Consider the following 23,453-nt stretch of genomic DNA (forward strand, 5'->3'; position numbering starts at 1 on the left):
GCATCAAGGTGGGAAGGAATGTGTATATATAGTCTCTGCTGTAAAAAATATCTGGCTGTTGTTCATAAAGACTAGTCTTTTACTGTCATTAGCACATTATCACACTGTTACAATGTCACATCATGACCTGTAATGACAGTTAACTAGCCTGCTTCCTACCTTTTGCATATTTAGTTTTGCAAACCTGGACCCATGCAGGACACTGGTCAGTGGTCAGCTTTCTGTCAACTTGTTTTTGCATATACACCACAGAACCACTCAGACAGTAAAGGCCAGTGCTCCTCGTATCTACTGAACTGTAGTTAGACTGAAACGTATGCTGCTGTTGCTGCTGGTGGTTGTCGTTATTGTTATTGCTTCTATCAGAACATAATGTGGCACTTAAATGCACTAAATGGGTTTAGTTTTCTAAATGTTTTCATTGTTTGCAATTTAAGCAATGGAAATATAGATTTTTTTTCTCCCAAAAACAAACCAATTACTTGTTCATTTAGGGAATGTGTCTTAGTTTCTCTCTCTTAAATTAGTGCTGCTCTAACAAAGAAATTGGTTCTCATCAGATTACGAGATTCATTTCTAAAATAATTTATTTGAATTACTAAGAAAATGACCAGCTCCCAGCCCTAGTGTAAAAACTGTACATAACAACACCCAACTGCCACACATGGGGTGTACAAGGCACAACCTTACTGCATAATGTGGATAGTGAGAGAGAACTTGGACCGTTGCAGAAAATGGTCCAAGGCTATTGAACCTTTTACTTTTGGCAGAGGTTTTAAATGGTGGAGGTTATTTTTAGTCCAAGGACATGATCTAATGAAAGCCCTTGTGATTATTCCAGGTGTTGGTCATGCTGTTGGTTTTTTTGTTGCTGATTTGTTCTCCGTGTGTCATCCACTGCAGCTGTTTCTGTGGAATGGACACGTGTGCGTCTGACAACACTTCCTGTGAGTATGCTCCTTTATGCTAACAGTGCTGCAGTTAATAATGTCTTCATGGATGCGGAAATGACAGGTGTGTAACATTTACACGGTGTGTTCCACCATGTAAGTGTGGGCGGCACACCTTTTGGCCCAATTTATTCGGTTCTGTTAAATATTACATGGGGAACGGTCGAGTGTTCTGCTTGTAACATGATGCTGTTATGAGTTGACAGTGTGGCTGTCAAGAAAATCAGAAAAGTGACGCGAGGACTGTCAACAGTGTAAAAACTCCAGCCAGATGCAGGCTGCATTAAAAATGAATTGAGCCCATGTTTGACAGAGGCATCTTTGTGTGAATATCAAAGCGGGGGCGTGTGTGTGTGTGTGTGTGTGTGTGTGTGTGTGTGTGTGTGCGTGCCTGCACACTCGAGTGCGAGTCTGGCATGTGGTAAACAAAAGACACATCATTAGCACACCGATCACTACAGGCGGTGCTCTTGCTTGATTTTTTTTTTTTTTTTTTTTTTTTTTTGTGAACCATGGCTCCTCACTGAAAACCTACGAGCTATGACAAGTTGTCAAGTTAAAAGTCGGTCAGAGTGTTGGTGTGGACTCTTGGCAGTAGGTTAAATTTCTATTTTCCGTCTTAATGGGTCATAGCTGACAACAGTTATTTGGCCTAGGCTGTGGGACCTCCTGTGCAGAATGGAGGTCTGTGTTGTACTAGGTCCAATTTGCTCTTAAAGCAGAAAGTCCTTGAATAAATGAGCAGATTTAAGGCTGTTGTTTAGTTGTCTGTACACAACCTCTTGCTTTAAGTCAAGAAAACTAATATATTCAGGAAAAACACATGGTTTTAATTGCTTCGCATTATGGGCGGGAGTGATGGTTACCGGGGCAACGACTGCATTTTTATTTAGCATTTTATAATTCAAAATAGATCAACACCATGTGCCAAAAGTAGGAGTGTGAATATTTTCCAGACTGAATGTAAGTGGGGTTGCATGTTGTCTAATTGAATTAGCCATGGGATAGCTTGGAGAATTAACCACTTAGTGAGGTGTGACACTGCTGGGAATATGCCGCCAACATACTCTATAAACAAGGTGTTTTTTTTCCCACCACAAGTGTAAAAACATAATCATTTCTTGCTTTATATTCACTGTTGACAACGAACACCGGTGTATGCCCTTTTGATTGCGTAGCAGGGGTGGGAGACGTGCTTTTCAGACCACGTATATGCAAATCCACTAAGCAGAGTGTGAAGCGCAGAAAATGGCACCTCGTGCAGCTAAAGCCTGCTCTAATGTAGACGCCCACCTACTGTATGTCTGCGTTCTGCGTTCAGGTTGTGTGTAGGTACGGTATAAAGCCTGTCAGGTCATCGCTCATTTCCAAACCATACTACCTTTTGCCACTTTAAAGGTTTTAAACATACAGAACTATACTCGAAGAAGAGATGATTGTGTGTGCAAACAGTTGGACGGTAAAAATCCGAAGGCATCAACAGAACCCTGAAATGAACAGGCCCGTGGAATGGCAGCGCTGGTTCGATCGCCAGCATCAGAGCAGCATCCTTCTGGCTGGAGCCCTCTGTTCGACTCCGCTGCTTCCGAAGCCAACAGCCTCGCGGGTCGTTTCAAAGCGCGAATGATGTCACCGTGAATGGAGCCGTAATAAGCACTCAGAGCGCGCCCTGGCTGAGCTGAAGCGACAAAACCCCTGCACCCCCCCCCCTTCACTGCCTGAGCTATGAAAGTACCTGCAGCAACAGATGAGCTCGGCTCGCTGCAGCATTCGAGCGGCTCTGGTTCCACGCTAACGTGCCACCTTGTTCCTTTTTATGGATGGTCCGATCCTGGCAGCGCTGCCATGTGCCCCATGAGCACGCAACGCCACAAAGAGAAGGAGGACTAATCCAATAACCCTCCGCTCAACTCACCGTCTTCAGGCTGTTGGAAGCGCTGATGAAGTCGCTATCAGCTGCAGAACAGCGACTTTCCTTTTATTTATTATTTAGTATGGACTTGGCTAAGGCAGAGTGGGTAACGGGGACACTGTTAGTTTGAAAGGAGACTTTCCTGCGTGCATTTTCGTGTTCATGCACATGTTTAGTGGTTGTCTGGTGTTTGGTTCCTATATATTTTTTGCGGTTGGGGCACAAACGGTGTGAAATTCTTATTACAGCATGAATCACTTAGTGTGTGTGTGTATGTGGTTGTGTGTGCTTATCTGCCAGCGCAGCCTTTTAGGTGACCGTCTTTGCTCTTTGCTCACATGTGGCTGTGCTTTGTGTGTGGCGTGTCGACGGATTCATCCCTCCTGTGCAGCTTCCTGCTTTGATTTGTGTGATGCTCGATCCTCTTCAGATAACAAACTACGGCCTCTCAGAGAGCCCAGCCTGCAGCTGCTCTGTCTCTCGCCCCGTCCTCCATCTTTCTGCCCTTCTTCCCTTACGCACTCAACAGCTTTTATGGAGGCAATAAATAACCTCCCGCTGTCTCCATGTTTAACTTGGTTTTAGAGGCCAGTGGAGCAGGCCGTCTCTGGCAGCGTCACACATTACAAAGTCTGGGTTCACCTGGGGGTCATCAGAGTCCCTCAGAGAGCTGAGGAGGAGCCCCTTTGGGGACCACTTTGAGATTTGATTTTAGTAAATAATCTTGTCCTGCCTAGAGTTAGATGAAAGATTTATACTGTTTGTATATATATGAAGTGGATGCATGTCAGAGACATATATGGGCTGTGTTTCACTCAGTGTAACTAAAAGGCTGGAAGAGGAGATGCTGCTCTAGTCTGGTTAAAGCCTGAAGTCCAAAAACTGCTGAAAATGACTTTCAGATGTTGTAGAACTTATTACAGCTTTGCCCATTAACTTCTCCTCTATAGAACATGGCATGTCATATTTTGAAAGGCAACAAGAGAAGCCAATTTCCAATTAACCAGTGTGTCCAGTTCATCCTGCTCCGCTCCTTACGACAAAACAACCAAGACACACTCGGTGATAGTGCACAATAGCCTGCTTCATTGCAACAGACTTTAGGTTGGTGAGCATAAAACTGTGAGATTAAAGCAGCCAAACTGATTAAATATCTTCACAACCGAACTTTGTTTAGATATGGACTGAAACAAAATTATTGTGATACCGAATCGTCTGACCTGTCTGTAAAGAACCTATTGGTTGCGCATCAATTGATTTTCCCCACCGTGGAATCATCCAGCTAAGTGCATCCATCCATGCATCCATCCATGCATCCATCCATGCATCCATTCATCTATGCATCCATTCATCTATGCATCCATGCATCCATCTGAAGCATTAGAAAAATTTAATTGTTGGTTTCTAAAATCTTAATCCATGTTTATTTGTCAAACTATCCTGAAAGTAATATACACTTCATTAAAGCCCAAAGGGAAGTTAAGGTATCCTGGTGGATAATTAGGAAAGCAAAAAGAATAACTGGAAAACTGGTATTTAAAAAAAAATGAATCTCTCTACACAAAGTTAATTTAAAGTTTCATATTTGATCTGATCGTAACGTTTGTCTTGTGGAACCCAGCGATTATTTGGCCCTTTTTACCCTTTACATTCATTCACATTCACAGGTTTAGTCAGGCTAGAAAGTTTAAGAATCTAATTGTTTTGTCATCAAAACTCAGTTGAACTGCATTCTTTCTTTTAACTTTGAGTGTGAACAAGAAAAATGTCGAGTGTTACTATAAATAGGCTTTCTGTGTAAATCCCTCCTCATGTCAGAGATGCAGAGGTACCCTGGTACATCATGAATCATCCTCAAGGCACTTTCTGACGCTCGTGTCTCAGGTTTGTAAAAACTGCCTAAAGCTTCCTCTGAGGCCTTTTACCTGCTAGAGGCTTGATTAAGCCGAGCTAAAACAAACGTAGTGGTTCCTGGAAGGGACAGGTTCTAACGGAGTAGCCCCAGCTAAGTGGATGAAAAAGGGGTTTGAAGGAGGCTGAGGTTGCTCCCATTAATTGTGCAAGGATTAACCAGGCAGCTGGAGGAAGCAGCGTTTCTCTGGGTGGCCATCCAAGAGGCCCTCGTGCATGTGGAAGGCAAATACCATTTACATCTACAGGGGAGAAGAGGCAAAGACACACACATGCAGGATGATATGCATCAGCTGAGTATTACAGCCACCTCTTGACAATATTTATAGTCAAGTTTAACTTTCTAGCAAACTTGATAATACGTCTAACAGCCTCAATTACTTACTGTGTCATCATAATTGTCGTGAACGAGCACAAACCCGGTGTGTTTACACGTCTCCGGAGCTAAACCGCTCTGCACGAGCAGGCAGCTCTGCGGCAGCTTATGGCATCTTAAAACATTAGCTCACTCCTCCTGATACAAGTGTCACGTTGTTTTCCTCCATTCCTATTTCTTTGCTTTCATTGCGGCTTTTTTTTTGGGGGGGAGCGCTTTGATGTCGCGGAGAAAGCATCTCGCCTGCCAGCAGTCAGCACAATTAGCCACGTTAGGCTGTGATCAAACTGTACTGCAGGTGCAGACTGCACCATTTGTGCCTTAATGCAGGGAAGCGCCCGAGGCAGAGCGCCTCGCTAACTATTTACTCTCAAAGTTGCATTTGTCAAAGTTTTCAGGAATTCTCGCTTCTTATTTTTAACGGCATCTGATCTGATGAGCACTTTTCTCCGTTGCGAAGTATTTGGAGATATTTCGGAGATTTCAGACCACAACACCTCCTCCCTGCTTCAGACTAATGCCTTCTGGCAGGTTAGTTCATACATTAAATAAGTTCAACCTCCAGTGCTGTCGAATCGTTAACAGTTTCTTGACTCCTTCAGAGCGGTGGCCTCTTCACCATCCAGTTGATTCATTGTCTTATGTTTGGTTGGCAAAACAGAAATGTGCTGTCATGTTCCCATCTCCACTGTTATGCACGCACACGCACAGCATGCAAACACAAGGTTGACATTTTCTAATTAAACGTTTCCTTAAGCTGTGTACATTTCCCTGGGAAGTCTGAAAGACGCAGACGCCCTCGCTGCCGAGATGAAAGAACTCATTATTTTCCCTCACCCGATATCGTCCTCATGTTTCTCCCCTTTTTATCCAGATAACAGAACTATTCCATTTAATCAATGCCGGCTGCCGGAGTGTAGCAGAGCAGCCGCGGTCAAGAAAATGCACCTCAACAAGTAAGCATAAAATTCAATTCTGCTTCCCCACGCCACCCCAAAACAAACAAGCACACAGAGCAGCGGGGCATTCATCATTGCCGTTTCTGGGTTGACAACTCGCTCTGTTTTAGTATTACAATCATAAGCCCTGAATTGGATAGGGGCAGCAGGAGAGGTTGAAAAATGGAAACGCAATGGATTTGGCCCACCACCAACAGAAAATCCCCCCTTTCCTGTTCAGCCGGCAATGATAGCGCTGCACAGAAGTTGCAAGAGGTCTGAGATTATATTCTAATCCTCGGCTCACTTCAGCGACCCACGGGCATTGTGAAATACGCCTTAATATGGAGATTGTTTAACAAGCCAGGGAAGGGGACGAAAATAGTTCCAGAATGTATTTATTTACTTACTTATTCTGTTTCTGGTGTTGAGCGGCAGCAAAAGATAGAAGAGAATAATTGACAGATGTTTCTTTTGAAAAATGGATTAACGGTGATCAGTGTGTACAGGGAGGACTGGGCGCGGAGTCAGCTCTGCAACATATCAAACTCCGCTTAATGTATAATACACATTGTGGGATATACGTCTCCAAAACCAGACTATCTGCGCTGCTTATAGGATTCAGTTTGAAACTCCGTCAGATGTCTCGCTGGCAGACAGGCAATCATCGGTCCAAAGCTGAGCCTTAGGCCGCGCTATCTGTCGCTGCTAACTGTGCGTCTTCTCCCTCTCACGGCAGAAACCGAGTTTGTTTCTTAGTTAAAAAAAACAAAAGGAAGAAAAGGAAAATCTCTATTGTTCTTGCAGACTGAATTCCAGATCAGTCGCTTTTTTAAATTGGAGCTCTCAGCAGGAGCGGAGGGGTATTAAAGTTTGCCTTGCAACAGATCGCTTTCGCTGCAAACATATTGGTTATCAAAGCCAAATATATGTCTTTTACTGCCAAATATTGTTTAACAGCTTCTCACAGGGTTCAGTTCATCTAAACAATTTCATTCCAGCTTTGTATTTTTCAACCCTCTCGCCAAATAGAATATTAAATGATTGGAAACACTTCTACAGTCTCTAGCTGAAAGCCAGCTGCAGTAGGATCAAAGTCAGCTTCAGCCTAACTACTTAATTTTAATTTGCATTTAGTCATGTGTAATAGTTGCTGATTTAATCCACTAAAAACCAAACTGCAGTGTCTGGTACAGACGGCCAGGCACTCAGAGTCTAACACCTACTTAGTGTAAATTGAACTGCTTTAAACTCATTTGTACCTGTTTTCTATTCAGATTGTAAATCGCCCTCTGGGCACTAGGTGTTGAATTTTAAGGTTGGAGTTATGTGCAATAATATTATGTTTTTAATGTCTTGTTTATTTTCTCGTCATGAAGTGGTTAGAAAACAAAAATTATGTTGGCTGCGACCTGTAGCTGCATATTATTTTGTTAACAAGTGCAAATCAGCATCCCAGAAGATAAACTGACTAAATCCTAAAAATTTGTTCACAGATGATTTATTTATATAAAGTCCTGTAAATAGAACTTGTGAAACACTAGAACACGTTTCAGCGCAGGAGTAAACGAGCAAGCTTGCAACTCTGTAATCTGGCATCAGAAGCAGCATATTTAAAAGCTGCACCAAGCTTTTATTTATCAGCGCTTTATGCTTACTACCGCTGTAGTTTTAACGGATGATGCTCTCCAGGAAATAAATTGCACGGATTCTTCAGGCCTGCCTGCGACGCCGCACGGGCTAAAATCTGTTAGGACCGTTGTGATAAAAAAAGCAATTGCACCAAATAGAATATGCAAAGTAGTGGAGCAGCAGGCAGCGTTCACAGTGGCTAAACACCTTGTCTTTTCATCAGGTTCATGGTGAATTAGAGTTTAGTTTTAAAGGGGAAAGTTTCACCTGCAGCTCAGATCACAAAAGATTTTGGCATTTAATATTTTTCACACTGACACAAGCAGTATCGCTGTTTTTCAGTGTTCTACCTGTGACACAGTAGCTTCAATGAACATTAAATGATTTATTTTCTCTCAGATTTCTTTGCAGCCCAGCTGACACTTTTTCTGTTGGAGAAATTCTTTGTCATCGTATTAAGAACACCTGAAATTGCCTTTTTAAATTTTATAATAACTGATGTAGTCTAATAGTACTCGCAGCCGAAACAGCCGAGGAATCCTGCCTGTGTTTAACCCACAAAGCAGGGAGCCGGTTGTTGGAATCTGTAATAATTGAACTCCGTGAATCTGGGCACCTTTTCAACATCATCCCCGTTGTATCTGCTGCTCAAGGGCAACAGAAAAAAACAGAGATGAACTCCTTGCATTTAACTTATGAGGAGTCGTAGTCGTCCTGTTTTCTGTGACAGTAAAAACATGGGCTGGTCTCTGGACATTGAGGTTGTAGGCAAAGGTACAAAAACATTAGGATTCACCAAATCAATCAAGACCATTTAAATGAATCAGTATCATGAAAAGGTATGTTTGCCTTCCTTCACGCGCTTGATGTTCGAAACCTTTAAATCAAATTTGGAAGTTGCGTCAAGCGCACGTGTCTCTGGTCAAATAAAGACCTTTGGTGATGAGAAAACAGCTGTGTTTGAAGTGAGTTCACTTTGCTGCAGGACGGATCCGTTGGAGAGCTAGTAAACACATACATCACCCTCCTGTGGCGAGCCGAGAGAGGCTCGCCGTGGTGTGGATGTGTTATTTACGCAGGTTTATGCACGCATGTTTACCCCCTGTGTGCGGCCCATTCTCGCCGGCTATGCGCCGTAGGCAGCCAGGTGTTGGCACATCTGACTGCGGTAATAAGTGTCGTCCTGGTTGGAGGAATACTTAAGACTAAAAATGACTCAAATGATTCAGACTTGCCAGCGTGGTCTGCTGGGCTCCCACTCACCACAGCGTGAAAATATGGGCTGCAGCAGCACAGTGAGAAATGCTGGTCTCTCTGTGCTTCGACTTTGTGTGTGAGGAGTGGAGGCAATGAAAAAGGGGCCTCACACAGAGCCTGGCACACTCCAGCTACTGTAGTAGACTCACCCCTTGAGAAATTAGCACATAATGTTCCTAAATTATAATTCATAATGTTCTTTTAAAAGCTTGTTAGCGCCGTGGTTGGCTGTTTTAAGAACAAATGGCCCCACGGAGATTGTAGTGGGGTATTAAAGAGTTTACGTGCAGGCTGTTTAGAAAGAGATCCACCTCAGGAAGCGCTTGTGGAGGATGCCTTGTGCTCAGCAAAAAAACCCACCACATCTCCTAAAAGATCCAGTTCAGTCATTTCATGGCTTTAAAAAAATGAAATGATATATAACTCAAGCCCTCATCCAAAAGTAATAGATGTTAATGGACTAAGGAAGTATGCAAAGTGGTCATTCTATGGTAATGTACTTCCAGAGCTTTTATATTTCTAGTCTAATAATGTTTTAATAATTTAATCTAATTTAATTTCAACAGAAACACCGGTTGTGAATAATGGATGTGGCGCTGTCATTTTAAAGCCCACCTCACGGTTGAGAACATTTTGAAGTGTTGTGTTGAGTCCTGCGGAGAATATTTCCGTTTTAATGCTGTGAAGCTTAATTCAGCGAGTTGTATCGTTTATTCCTGTTACAGCTCAACGTGTTGAGTCGTTAAAGCTGCAGGAACCAATGTTTTTCCTAATTCTCTAAAATTCTGAAGTGAAAAACGAGCTGCGACGTGTTGTCTCTCAGCTTTTGGTTGATTGACTTGGTTGACTGCTCACACATTAACCCTTATTACCGCCAAGAGAAACCTGTGAAAACATTAGGCTTTAGTGCAGGTTGTAAGATTAGGTGATTGTAGGAGCAAAACGCAGAAATCCCAGCTGTAGCCACTTGTCAAACAATGTCGCAACGTGGACCTAGGGCCGAAGAAGCAGCGAGAGCTCAGGACAAATGGTGGATGTGGAGCAAAATGAAGCTGAAGAAGCAGGAGAGGAAGGGGCAATAGGCTAAAAGCAGCAAAGGCTTGTTTTGGTTCTAAAGTAAAAACAGCATTTATATTATGCATCAGTAGCTTGTTATTAATTCAGTGGTTCCTATTTTATAATAAGATCTACAGTAACTACAGCTATTGTGGTAATAAGAAGAGAAGTCAACCTTTTGAGATTAAATGTTTTTTTTCCACCCCCCCCTAATTAACTCTCTTTTTCCCACACTTCAGTTCTAATTAATTAAGAGACGACCTCTGAGGAGATGCGATAGTTCTCTGCCACAGACGAACAATGCCACCCCGTCCCTTCACCCTCCGCCCTCACGGTGACGAGTGAAGCTGTGGTCGATTCCTCATACGCATGCGGAAAACGACAGCGAGTCGGGGCCGTTCTCGCGTGGGAGAGACGGCGACGGACGCCGTCGTGCTCACGCAGCCGTTCCTCTGGAGCCCTGCTGGATTTCTGGCTTACATTTGCTCAGTCATGTGGTCAGAGCGCAAGAAAATAACAGTTTGGCCCAAGATGTTATTCCAACTCCAGCTCTCTGATGTTTTTCTATTCAGTCCCTGCAGACATAATAATACACTGTTTTCATACAGTTATGCAGCAGCTCAGGAGTGGAGGAGGAAAAGCAGTGACAATATGCATTAAGCTTGAGAGGATGCCACTATTATCTCTGCTGGTAATGACAGCACCGATCTCCACTGATACCAGTCTTTTACCGTTTATTTTATTCCTTTGTGTCCCCACCATCTCCTCTTGCATCACATATACTTGAATTATGTTATTTTCCTCAGAAAAGTGTGAAGCTCTTTCCTCAAATCCAATAAGATGTATTATTTACTGTTTTTGGAAGCTGTGGGAATCCTTGTAGGCCTCAAGCTTCTCTCTGCATCGTGTGGTGTGTGCTTTGAATATCGCCTCGAATATCAAGTGCGGTGGAGGCAAGTGTTTAATAGTCAGCACGACAGCTGCGGTTTAGATCACTTATTAATGAGGGAATGTACAAAATCCACAAACCTGCCGCGGCAGTAGCAATAACACAGTAGATTCAGGTGAGTCTTAAATGATAAAATCAATAATTTACAGTCTCTGTGTGTCGGTGTGGCGCGTCCGCCTGACATTCTGCATCATCGTCAGGCTTTTTGTGCTTCCAGAAACGTCTAAACACGTCAACTTGACTTAATTTTTAATGTGGGAATTATCAAACCCTAAAAGGAAACTTCTCGTGCGAGTTGAGGCTTGTCAACACACAAAGTTTGGAAAATGTTTAAAAACCTGTTAGGATGTGACTTCTAGTGGTAACAAATGTGCACAACTTGACTTATTTCACCCAAATCATTAGGATGGAACAGACACTAATGGCTAAAAAGTGGAAAGTGTCAGTTTGACAGCAATCCACATTGTCGTGTTGCTGTCATGCAGCATCAGGCTGGTTCTTAGCAGAGATCCAGAATTTAACATTTATGTTGTTCGACAATGCAATACTTAATATTTAGAATATTTAATTAACTTGTCAAAATCTGCTTTATATTGAAGCAAGCCACACATAAAATGTAGACAAAGCACGTACTGTTAGATCTACGTACGAGTGCTCAGCACCACCTTTCCAGGAAATGAACTGTCTTGATGATCTCAACTGCTGTTGTTCCCGGGCCGGGAGGATGTAATTAGTTAACACCCCAACAGGATTGATTAGCTGGCCTGAATTAAGACGCTTCCCCTGCAGATTAAACGACATGCGAGCCGACCAGTAAACCTGCAGGGTGACGGGAGGCGACGCCGAGCTGCTGTGATGAAGGGCCGGGGCGGCGCGGATCAGGAGCAGCGGCGTCGCTCCAGGTGTTGCAAAGGCAAATCTGCAGAACAGGAAAAAAAAAATCAACTTGCACGACGCGATCGTTGCTGCAGCTGCTAATTAAATATGCTCCGTAACAACACCCCGCATCCTGCAGACCTGCTGCTGCGCCTTGTGTTCTTTCCGCAGCAGCGAATGGTTAGAACACGTCCGGAGGGACCCCAGTCGATATTTATGAATATTGCTGCTGTGGGCTCTTCCCTAATGGCGCATGGTTGCTGAGGTGTCCATGCAGCAGGTCGCTTGAGGCTGGCAATAAAAAAAAAAAAAAAAACAGCTGAGAGAGAGCTATAAAGGAAGCGTATCGGGGAGAGAGGGCAGGAAAAGGGCTTCATAGAGCGCATATTGACCTGGCCTTTGCATTGGTGAAGTTGCAATCTCCTGACCTGGCCCCGGGAAAAGGAATCTGTTCAGTTTAAAGCGCAGAAAAATCCGCTTGTTGGTGTGCGAGTGTGTACTCGGCTGGAGACAGACCTTGTGTTGCAGTTCAGTACTACATTAATATAACAGTGACTTGCCTGTATTTCATTCTACCTTGAGGGAAAGAAAGCCGGTACTCCTAGAGCTCTTCCCTTTCTTTTCAGTCTCCTCCTGCCCCCATCACCTCCCCTTCTGCAGTGCAGCAGGCCAAAAAGCTGAAGCTCCGCTTAGCACGGCGGCAGATGTACCGTTGGTGGAGATGGATGTGATTACTGACATTATTTCTTCATCCCGCTAGAGTTTCAGTGTGTCATGACATAATCGTATTGAGCCATATTGACTTCTCTCCAGTCGCCGTTTAAGCGGAGCCGTCTGGGAGGAGCGCAGCTTTTGGCAGCCTCTGTTTGCTTCTACGGCGCCTGTTAAATCACAATAGCTTCGGTTCGTTCTTGGATCCGAACTTGGTTCATTACTCGTTCTAATGTGGAACTTTCAAACTAATGCTCATGTTGGTCCTAAATGCACAGATGAGACGTTTCTGCCGTTCGTACCGACGTTTTATTTCCCTCCAATCCGATTTTGACGCATCCAAGCTGTGCGTGTGCCAACGTGTTAACAGGAAGTTAATAACAGGCAGCTATTTTCAACCAGACTCTCTTGTCCGTATGCTGGGAAGCGTCATTACCTGCTGATGCACTTGCTCTGTGATTGTGCAGCTCGCTGCAGCTGTTGTCCCATGAGAGGCTGTGAGCGTGCCTTCTGATTGCCAGCCTTCCCCCGTGTCGCCTCCTTTATTAGCTGCTGAAGCCCAGTTTTGCCGCTGCTGAAAGTTGGCTTTAATTAGAGCCTGCATCTTGTGCTAATGCCTGATTTTCATTGTAGCTATTTAAGGCTCTGATGATTGTCAGTCTTTTGTGGCAGTTTTTTCTTCAACGCAAGAAAAGTCACAGCTATCCACTGTGTGTGTGTGTGTGTGTGTGTGTGTGTGTGTGTGTGTATATAGTGGACCCTTCTGAATGTCATTACTTCATTTTCATTCATCAGCTGTAACTGCACTTTACTTTCAGTTCATCTTGTTGTTGTTATGGCGTCCTCCCAAGATGCTGCAAAACTTTTTTTAAACCCCTCCCCCTCAAACAAGTGTGAAATATTAATAATGTGATCAAATAGATTAGAATGAGACGAGACCAGGCTCATACTGAGCATCGCCAAGTCGCCCGGCTCCACTCTCCTCCTCTTTCTATCTTGTCTGCTGGAAACTGCGGGAAGGAAAACGAGTCCGTGCCGACATAATAGATGAGTTCTGCCACAGTCCAGGATTTCCTTTAATAAAGTGAGCTGTGATGAGCAAACTCTAACTTGCTTCCAAGCGTGGACTCAGTCAGCCCCTAATTAAAAGCTAAAGCTGCTTCCACGCTGCTGCTTCCCGGCTAGAAACGAATATGTTAATGCACAGCCCGCGTTGACAAAGAAGTATTACACATTAATATTCAGCAGAATGTATGTATTTGTCAACACATACACATTCGAATACTGTTTAAATACTTGAGTGTAGAGAATTGTCTTACGCTCATCCCTGCAAGTGTGTAGCTGAGCGTGTGTGTGACAGACAGAGACTTTGCTGGAACAGATCATTAGCGCTAATGCATGTGGACTGTTTCTTCACCATATTTAGGTTTATTCATGTTTTGGAGGAGTCACCAGGTGAAACTAAAAGCTTGTGCAAGCACAATCTCCATGGAGGTTGGACATGTGCTATGTAGACCAGGGCTCATTATCACAACGGTATTTTAGTCTCTGCACACGGAGGAGGAGAAATAGATTTTCAGTATGAAGCAGCAATTTTGAGATTGTCTGTGCCCAAACCAGCATCATTCACTAAATATAGACTCTTGAAGAACATGGCAATAACAAAAAGGGAAGTTTTAGTATCGATATGTGATCCAGTGGCTCCTGGCTAGTCTTCGTTTAACACCACAGGTTGTCTCTTCATGTGCTAATGAAAACTGGCCCTGGGCTGGTAGGGAAGATTAATTCGAGGAAATCTTACCACCTCGTGCTGAATGACATTTCCCACTCCCACCCCGGAACCGCTCGGTGCTTTTCCTGCTAATCTGCCTTTTAAATCACACATAGACAGAATGCAGTAACTACTGTGGAGTGGAGCCTTCGCCATCACGCTCACCCACCTCGAGCTCGCTGTGTTAAGCCATGCGTCAGCTTCCAGACAACCTCACCTGATGACTGAGAATCTCCACTGACATATTAATTACAGCCATTTGGGATCCCAGTCGGAAACTCATCAAAGCCCACTTCATTCTTCTTCCCTTCCTGTCTTGTTTGCATTAAATAAATGAGGCGCGTCTTTTTCTTATATTACTGCTTAAAAGATTAGCAAAGAGGAAGACGTGTTATTAAATGTGTCCTTAACTGGCACCAAGCCTTTATTTTCTGTTCAACCCGGCGAGTGTCTGCGTGTCCTGAGAATGACACGTGTGTCATTACTGATATTCACAGGAATTATTAAAGGTGCTCACCGACTCGAAGAGGCTTCGAAAACATCAAACACACTTCTCTTCTTCACTTTGTGCGGCTGCAAAAAAACAATAAAAACGAAATTTCAGTCTGAAGGCAAAGATGACACAAGTCTAATCTTTGTAATACAATAACACGCACACTTTGTTTATCAGAAAGATAAAAGCAACGCGGTGGTGAAGACCTACTCTGACAAACAGCCTCCATTTGGCCCCGTGGAAACGGCCTCAGAGTCAAATGTAATCTTCAAAGGGACGTACCTGAGGCTTCCTCGTGGCTCGCGTGAACCCTGTGTTTGCATATGGAACAGGACGTCAGTCACGTGGCGTCTGCGTGGCGCTCCCTCGCTTCCACCCCCGGTCTTTTAATCTTTCTACTACAGTACTTTACATACAAACAACAAGAAACAAACAGAGAGCACTAATAATCCTGCTGCTTCGTTTTAGAAACGTTTGTACTTCTCCTCATTGTGGATGTAATGCACATCAGGAGGAGGATTAAGACTTTAATGTTTCCCTGTAACTGAGGTCAGAGGTCAAAAACGGCAAGCTTGGCTCTTACACAGTTTAATCACGTTTGTGTTGATTATGTTCGAAGCCTGTTAAGGTTGAATCCTGTATTAATCGATTGCACATCAGCTGTGGTCTAACAACCTGGTACTGTGGGCACAGGAAGCCATGCAGGCTCTTGGTTCTTAACGCTTAACCCTCATTGCCTTTATGCAGCTCAAGACCTGTTTAATTGGGTAACTGGATAATTAACACGAGTGCTTCCCTCGCTTCCATCTACTACACATGACACGAAAGAAGTTGTGAAAATTGCTGTAAGTCCTGAAAAACTAGTCACCGCTGCAGCATGTTGGTAGAAACTTTCCCTTACGGAGGCAATATGTGGGTCGGGCCTCTCTTTTTGCCATGGGAACGATGGCATGCCAAAGCATTTTGAGTGTTTTCCATTAGTCTGAGAAATGCTCAAGAGACATAATGTACCAGTTGAACACCTCCCGTTCGAGTGTGTTAGACGGCGAGTGAATTGCAATGTAAGTGTTCTGGAGAGGTGGAGGACTGGGAACGAGGGAGGCAGAAAGAGCAGAGCGGGGGGGCAAATCAGCGATGAAGAGCAGGAGAGACGGATCAAGTGGTCAAGGGACGATGCGGGCGAGGGAAGCGGGGTGGGGGGGCGAGGCCGGGGACATAGACACAGGCATGGACGGCCCGACAGTGGGATGTGGTCCGGATTCTGAGTTGTGCCGACAGATTCCTAAAGAAAGCACAGTGGATATTGGATAAGTCATCAGATAACTAGTGCCGAGTTGCTGCTTCTTCCGTGCGACAGCTCTGGTTGATATCGCGTGCTCTGATGAGCTGCTGTCTGCTCGTTGACCTGTATAACTAGTGAAACGATTGTGCTTAATTTTTCTTTTTAGATGCTTGTTCGCTGCCACAGAGTCGCTGCCTCTCCTCGCGCCGCGTGTGATTTCCAGCGTTATGAAAGACGGAAGACGTAATCTCTCATGTCCTAATTGTTGCACTAGAACTAGTTTATCTGCCCTGAGTTGCACGAGTGAAGTTGTAATGAGGGGACAAATAGCACCAGGAGACAAAATGCCGTGCCTGCGTCGTTTGATTAGATATGGATCTTCACTGCTGGCTTTGACAATGTGCATCCAACACTGTGTAAAATATGAACAGCCAATCACAGCCAGCCAAGGTGCAAGCACGTAAGTTGTTAATTTAAATGAGGTAATGTGCAAATTGATCACGCAGGCTCATATGTTTATGCCTCATGTTTTTGAAAACATTGCTCACCCCTAATCGTACAGGACAGAGTTGGATTCTGAAGTCGCTATGATGAGTCAGACTGGAGCAGTCGTGCCTCCAACCCTACAGTATGCTGCCTTCGCTGGCTGTCTCCCTGCTGAGCAGCTGCAGAGGCTGTTTCCCAAAGCAGCCAACTGCCCCAAACCTACTTGGGGATGCAGTCAATTATTTCTCACAAGGTGATAAAACCAACCTGGCACCAAACCTGTTTTTGCTGCTCATAGGTTTCAGACTTGATTTCACTGCAGCCTTTTCTTCAGACGAACCTTAACATTGCACCATTGGTTCATTCATGTGTTACTGCAGAGACGCCTTTGGAAAAGTGCAGCTTCACACCTTGTCTACTGGGCAGAAATGACACACTCGGAAACACTCGTTTGACATCTGAGTCTTCGTTTTTTAATCAATAGTGGGTGACTAATGTGAACTGAAGCGTTTGAGTTGAAGCGACAGTATCAGAGATGTTACACAAGTACAATGGTGGTGATCTGTCAAGAACACATTAAATAAGGCACATGCTCTATTTTTCATTTGTTGCTTTGTGTTGTTAGTGAGAAATGTGGAAGATGGAAATCAGTTATTTGTACGCACAGTTTGTCCTTTGAGCGAAAATCCCTCCACTTCTGAAACCGTGAGCTGCTGCTGTTCAGTTTTTCAGCAGAACACCTTCTTCCAGCGCACCTGACGACCTTCTGCAAACATCAGGACGGCAGCGCACGTCAAACACGATGCTTCAGCCATCATTCCTGAACACGCGGCCTCGTCGCTTCCTCCCGTGCGCGCCGTCAAAAGCGGACGGCTGTGCGTCGTGCCGCCAGGTGTGGGTCGGCTGCAGCCATCAATTTAAACCGGTGTCTTGTGAAAGGAGAGTGTGCGCTCAGCAAATCTCCCCAGGATTATAACGAAGCACGCCGCCCCGTTAGCGAGCATCAAAGGAGCGTGTCTCATGTTCTGCCTCGTCTCGTCTGACGAACGGTGACTTGGACGTAAACCTACAGCGGTTCTTCTGATCGCCGCTAAATATAGCATCACCGCGGTGCCCCGGCTCGTGTTAGACTCGATCAAAGAGACGCTGAGTCAGCATAAACATTAAACTAAATTTGCCTCCTCTGCCGTTCTTATCATTCGTGTTATGAATATATGGTTGTAATATGTGTTGTCATTTTTCTTAGCAGTGTTTAACATCACGTCCTGGGTGTTTGGTAAAGCAATGGCATTAAAACATGCCTGCGGCTGATTTCAGCCGAACGCGAGCCGGGGGAATTGGCTGCTTCGTTCTCGTGTGGCCGCCGTGATCGATGGCGAGCCGCGGTTTCTCCGTTGCCGCGTGTGCCGCTGATCTGATCTTGGTAAACCCGCGGGGAGGGAGTTAATGGCCATGCTGTAAAGCAGCTCCGGCTCCCAAGGTGTTCAGTCATGAAGGTCATTACTGTAATGGAAAAGGTTTGTTAAGCTCCACTTGTTTGTGTGCACAGACATGACGGGTAGAGTGCCCCGGACACAACAGGAGAGGGTCCGACGGGGACAGACGGGAGCACGAAGCTGGGTAAACTTTAAGACTCCCATCGCCTTTTTTTTTTTTTCTTGAGTCACTTCCGATCGGATCCGCATCCAACTGAACTTTGTTGAATCTATCTCCTAAAAAGCAGTTCTTGGCTTTATAAAATAGCAGCAACGCGCGACTGCCTCAAAGTAGCCGCATGCCTGCAAAGCAATAACCCAGGCAGTATTTAGCAGGAGGTAATTTGACAGGCAGATGTCTGCAATCTCCACGCGGCATCTGTACGCGGCGACTCGCAGAATCCTAATGAGCAACGGCGGATACAATGGCTGCCTCGCTGTTCATTTGTGCCTGGGACGGCGGCTCCAGTCGCGGCTCCAGTCGCTTAACCGTCGCATGAATATTCCTTATTGCAGATTAGCGTCTCTAATAAGCATCGGTCTGAGACGTGCGCCGAGACGGAGTTAACCACACGCCCACCTACATACAGTGCAGGGAGGAAGGGGAGAGTCTAACCGCCGCAGTCGACGGGAGGACGCCTGGAAAGAATAACAAGCACATTTTTGTATGAATATTCTCTCATTTACACACACTTGAATATAGTCCTTGATGAAGAGGAGCGGCACCAGATTACATATGGCAAAAATGGATACTGCTTAATTTATTAACCAGTGTAAATAATGTCCCTTAGGAGAAAAACCCACAACGTGAAGCCCAGCAGCAGAAGCATATAATTTAGCTAAGTACACAACCATAAATCCATAAATTCTGGATACCACCACTCAGTCATCCAAATTGGGCTTGTTTGATCCAAACAGATGTTTCTGCTCGGCCGCTCAAAGGCATCATCAAGGGATTTTCAGTATCGGAGGAACTAACAATGTTATTGGAGTGCGACGTATGTTTGCGTCCCCGGTCCGTCCGGATGAGTGGCCTCGTTTGGTTCACTGCTCCCAACATCCCTAGTACCTACGCTACATGCACGGAGACGCTGCTCAGACCTTTGACCCCGGTGAGCGATGGGAGGTGACACGGATGGAGAAGCTGAGACATGCACACACAAACCGCGCTGACTGCGATGTCCAAAAGAAAATTTGCTTCACTCGTTTTAAGAAAGAAAATATCAGTGAGTAATAAAAAATTAAGGGCTGTATTATTTAGTTTAAGCCTTTAAAATCTACACGCTGATACATTTCTCACCATCTTTGGCACCTGCTAAAAATTCATTGATCTGTTGCATGACAATTTATCACTGTCTGGAAAAAAGTCATCACTGTGGGAGGAAAAGGTGTTGGAACTTAAAAGAATCGTCGCATGATGAGTTTCCAGTTTTCCAGGCTTTTATGCTTCTGAACAGGTCGCTGTCACATTTTCAAGAAACTTATCTGCTTTTAGTCACAAATCATTGTCAGAGACATTTAAACTTAATATATTAATAAATGCTAAGTTACACTTAAAAATACAAGCAATAAGGAAATGCAGACGTGTGTGGGGACCTTGGGTGCTGGAAGTGGTTTAAAGTATTTGATTGATAAATATCATGTAAATATATGCGATGTTCATTATTCACCAAGGTAATGATGAAATGAAACGAAACCGAACAATTAGTGCAACAAGATTATTTAAAGAGTCTGACTTGGAGAATTCTAGTCGCTGCGTGGCTCCGCTAGCTGGCGACGCGCTGTGATTGGGATGGCGCTAGGCTCATCATGCAGCCGGTTGACGACGAGCGGTGGCTGCGTTAACGGCGCGGTGAAGGTGAAAGGTAACGTCTCCGCGAGGGGAAGGTTATTAGATTAGTCTGAGAGAAGTGTTTCACCAACGGGCCCCGCAGGGTGAAGTGATTGAGCTATGAAGACAGATTGTTTGCAATTACAGTCCATTTGTTCCAGCCTGACCCGCCTCCCCCCTCCTCCCCCCTCCCGTTGGACGGGACCTGGTAATAGAAGTGGCTTGCTGGCTTCCAACTGCCCGCTATTGTTTTTGACTCGTCTCTTTTCCTTCCCCGTCGTCTCCCTCCTCCTTCTTTCCTGACGAGCCAAATCACTTCATCCTCCAACTTCAACAAATGCACCAGATCTCTCTCCTCCTCCTCCTTCAGTTCTCCTGCTGGCGTCTGTCCACGCTTTGCTTTCCCCTTTTCCTCTTCTCTGTCTGGCGAAAGCAATTATTTGCCTCCCAGCTTCCAACTAAACTTCCTTTTTTGTAAGTAAGTAGCCCCATCCCTTGTTATCCCACTTGGCCTCCTACAGAGGACCCCGCGGAGTCCGTCACTGAGAGGATATATCGAGTGGAACCTAATTGGATGAATTGCTTGACACCAGCAAATGTAGAGGGGCCTCACATCGATGCAAAGGGACATGGAGAGGACATATTAATAACAGATCTCTCCACAAAAACAAAGTCCATTCTTGCCAAATGGCTGCATGTCCCGTCCTCCTCCTCCTCTTCGTCTTCATCTGGCCGTAGCAATTAAAAGCTTTGCCACTCGTCCCTGAAGCTCCTTTCTTTTAGTACTAACCCTTACTAAAAAAAAGTGTTTCTGCTGCCTCACTACAAAGCAGTTCCACTTGCTGCCTTGCGCGAGACCCGTGGTTCTCTCTGAAGGGACCCCGAGGAGTCGGACTCCTGGGATCACCCTCGCCAGAGTTGGAGTCGAGCACAATTAGATGGCGGTGGAGGGACTCGCATGCAGTGAAACAAAGAGGAAAGAGCCCGTCCTCTCATGCCGTCCCACAGTGTGTACTGTGCGATGCAGTGACTCATGTCAGTCACAATGTCAGCTCATGCAACTGTGTAACAGCAAAGTGCTCGTTATGGAAGCTCCAGACGGTGTGTGTTTAGGTGGAGGAGTGTGTAGTTACAGTTTGGCATTCTGTGTAGTGTTCACTTTACTAATTAGTTTAGTTGAGTAGTCTTTTTTTAAATTAATTGATCTGATTTATACAGTACCTGTGTTTGCATTTGATTTATGTACATTTAAGTCAGCAAAACCCTTCAAAGTTGACGTTAAATTGAGTTTTTTTCTCGGCACTTTGCTTGTAAACCAAGTAAGTCAATTTATGACGCTACAGTATTTGCATATTACGTCATGACTGCAAATCCCGAATCAATAATTGCCACATTTACTGTATTCAGTCTTTACTGAGGTTTTTGTAGCTATTTGAAATGTTAGTAAGTTTGACATGTGGTTGAAAAGTTGTGTTCCTGAGGGACGTTGATGTTCGGACAGTATCACACTCTCTGCTGTGCTGGCTGTTTTGAAGATGTTGGACCAAGTGTGATTGTGCCCTTCGGCTTTCTTTGTCTTCTGGTCTGGAACACAAATATCCTGCCTCTTTGCTAAATCCCTCTCTTTTCATCAGCAAACCACCGCTGCCTCTCTCCTCCCCTCCACCTCCGAGCAGCCTCGTTCGCCCCTCGCTCAGTCCCTCTCTCCTGCGGGCCGCGGAGCGCGTCCCCGGGGTGCGCTGCTGAACGGAGCACAATTAGATGAACTTTCCGCAGGCGTTACTGCATGTCACAGATCACACTGCTTCTTCAGTTTTAGGAGGACAGGCTCTGTCAGAGCGGCGCCATCAGAGGTAATTAGCTTCACATTTCATGTGGCTCCTTTTGACAGCGTGTTGTAACACAAGCGTGTGACTGAGGACTGAGGGGGGGGAGAAACCGCAGCCTGAACTGCTGAGGCCGCGTCAGAGTCGCTAACCTGACGCTCATAGTTGCCTCCTGACAACCTCATCCATCACATCACATCCAATACAGAGAGCAGTTTGGCGCTTTTGGCATTAACGCACACACACAAACACACACACACACACACGAACACACACCTGCTTCCCAGTCTCAGCCTCCTGTTTGTTCAGCTATTGTTTACTTTTATGATTTGCTGATAATGTTGCTAATTAGTGCTTAAACACAGTCTGCCTGTAATGCACTGGGCCGTACATGCTCCCACCTGACTGTCCACATTAAGGAGGTCCTTCTGCATGAGTTAAATAAGTTGTTGTTTCAAAGCTTGTTAAGTGGCTTCATTTCCCTTTTTATTTCCTCCACTTCTCTTCTCACAAGTAAAGGCTCATAGACTCCCTTTATTTGCACACTTCATATTGTTCCCTTGCAAACACCTGCTCTGCTTTGCTTTATTTGAATTGCTGCCCTCCCCAGACCTCCTGGGCCGTGTGCAAGCCCATCTCTCTTCCAGCCTCTTCTGTGGCTGCGTCGCCATCTCTGCAATAAACTATGCGTACAGTTCCTTCTCTTTGTTTTTGCCAAGCCATAGGTAAAACTGAGGACTTGCTCGGAGGCTTGTGTAGCTGATGCATTCACTGTCATTGCTGGTAGCAGTGCATTCGGCTTGTATTGCTCTTTTCAAATGCACAGTTGAAGTAAAAAATGAGTGACCAGCACCTGGTGCCAGAACATCCCCCCAGACTATTCCATTAGTTTGAATCATGAATCATTCAAATGAGCTACAGCTGTCCAACGTTTTGTCTGCTGCCCTGTCACGCCTAAAAGGTAAAATTGAGGTTGTTTCCTGCCAAATCCATAATCTGTCAAAGCTGTTACTTACTTTTACTTCTGATGATGATGGGCTTGTTGTAATTGCACCTGAATACATTCTAATAGTACTGTATTTTATGGTGGTTTACTTGCTCCATGTGTCAGCTTTAGGTACAGTAGGCAGTGTTTTTTCATAGTCTTTGCACAACTGTCCCAAAGTCCTGGTGTGTTTTTAATCAGCCGGTGTTTGGAAGTGGAATCTCCCCCATCACTGGCGTAATCTGTCCACAACAGGGTCCAGGTGCAGCTCGGCGGGAGACTTCTCCCTTTCCCCGGAAACCTGGTGATTACAGGACAATTACAGTAAACACTTACAGCCGAGCTCCATCCTAAACACGGGCTTTATCAGTCAGCAGCCGCCTCTCTCCAGGCAGCGCTGGGCATTTATCTCCATCTAGACAGGCAGACAACAGCTTCAGGCAACATCCTGCATGGAAATATCTTCCCTGTAAACATGCTCGTCTTAGGAAGTGGTTTATTCCTGTATTGGTTTGTATTGTCTTCTTTCCCTTCAGAGTGAAAGTTTAAAGCACATTAAATACTTTGTAGTATTTGTGTTTCTTTGCAGCTGCAGCAGGCAAAGAAACACAAATACTACAAAGAAATAGCAGGTGGAGGTCTTGAAAACAGAATTAGTTGCATTCCTTGTACACAACTTCTTTTAATGTATTTACAGATAGATATTATCAGAGACGAGACATTGTCATCAGACAAA

General features: G+C 44.8%; 1 protein-coding gene across 6 annotated transcripts in view; it reads left to right on the forward strand.

Moving 5' to 3' along the window:
- Nucleotides 1–23,453, forward strand: part of gfra4a (GDNF family receptor alpha 4a) — a 132,421-nt gene that overhangs the window by 15,305 nt on the left and 93,663 nt on the right. For 2 of the 6 annotated variants that reach the window (XM_029139141.3, XM_029139140.3), the window contains exon 4: nt 904–947. The exons of the other annotated variants lie outside the window; for them this stretch is intronic. The gene's annotated coding sequence lies outside the window, so the exon portion shown is untranslated. The remainder of the gene's footprint in view (nt 1–903; nt 948–23,453) is intronic. 6 annotated transcript variants of the gene reach the window in all.

Source organism: Betta splendens, chromosome 22, assembly GCF_900634795.4.
Source record: "Betta splendens chromosome 22, fBetSpl5.4, whole genome shotgun sequence".
Taxonomy (NCBI): Eukaryota; Metazoa; Chordata; class Actinopteri; order Anabantiformes; family Osphronemidae; genus Betta; species Betta splendens.